At 46.5% G+C, this 609-nt stretch overlaps 1 protein-coding gene across 2 annotated transcripts in view; it reads right to left on the bottom strand.

Annotated features, from left to right (window-relative positions):
- myo15ab (myosin XVAb) overlaps window positions 1-360 on the bottom strand; it is a 52,750-nt gene extending 52,390 nt beyond the window's left edge. For both annotated transcript variants that reach the window (XM_032525133.1, XM_032525142.1), the window contains exon 1: window positions 310-360. The gene's annotated coding sequence lies outside the window, so the exon portion shown is untranslated. The remainder of the gene's footprint in view (window positions 1-309) is intronic.
- Between the last annotated feature and the right edge of the window lie 249 nt (window positions 361-609).

The following is a 609-nucleotide window of genomic DNA, read 5'->3' as shown; positions in this document are numbered from 1 at the left end:
GAGAGAGAGAGAGAGAGAGAGCAATCTGCTGCTATCTAGTGGACCAGCAGCATTAATAGTTTGAAGTTGGTTGGATAAGGTACTTTAAAGACCTGCAGCAAGTGTGCACACAACACAAAGCAATTACCTAAGCATTTTTACAATAATGTTCATGGTTTTGTAGGCCTAGTCTTGTGAATTGAAAGGAGAACATTAGGTAGTCTCACTCCAAGATAATATGCATCTTGCAGGAGTGAAGTGCAAGTAAACGGTTTGTGTGTGGATCAAAGGGGGAAGTAGCAGAGTGTGAGAGAGCACCCAAAGACCTACCTTTCCTCCGGCACACCCACACTAGAGCTTCGTAATCACGTTTCCCCATCCCGTATCGGTCAAAAAGGAAGAAAAAAAACAAAAACACCAACAACTACAACAAATCCCGTTTACATCACAGGCCTACATCTTAACACAGTTTCTCACCTCTGTTGCTGCTCTGGCGGGGGTGAGAGCAGCAGGGGTTGGTCAGTAGAAAGGAAAAGTGTGCCACCGGGAACGGAGGATGAATATTTAACGACCGCTATTCTTCAGTGACCGGCCGGGGGCTTGAGTTCCACGCACTCCGGGGAGAACTGA

The sequence above is a fragment of the Etheostoma spectabile genome, chromosome 2 (genome assembly GCF_008692095.1).
Source record: "Etheostoma spectabile isolate EspeVRDwgs_2016 chromosome 2, UIUC_Espe_1.0, whole genome shotgun sequence".
NCBI classification, from domain to species: domain Eukaryota; kingdom Metazoa; phylum Chordata; class Actinopteri; order Perciformes; family Percidae; genus Etheostoma; species Etheostoma spectabile.
The sequence above is the reverse complement of the archived record's forward strand: the minus strand, read 5'-3'. Positions and strand labels throughout refer to the sequence as shown.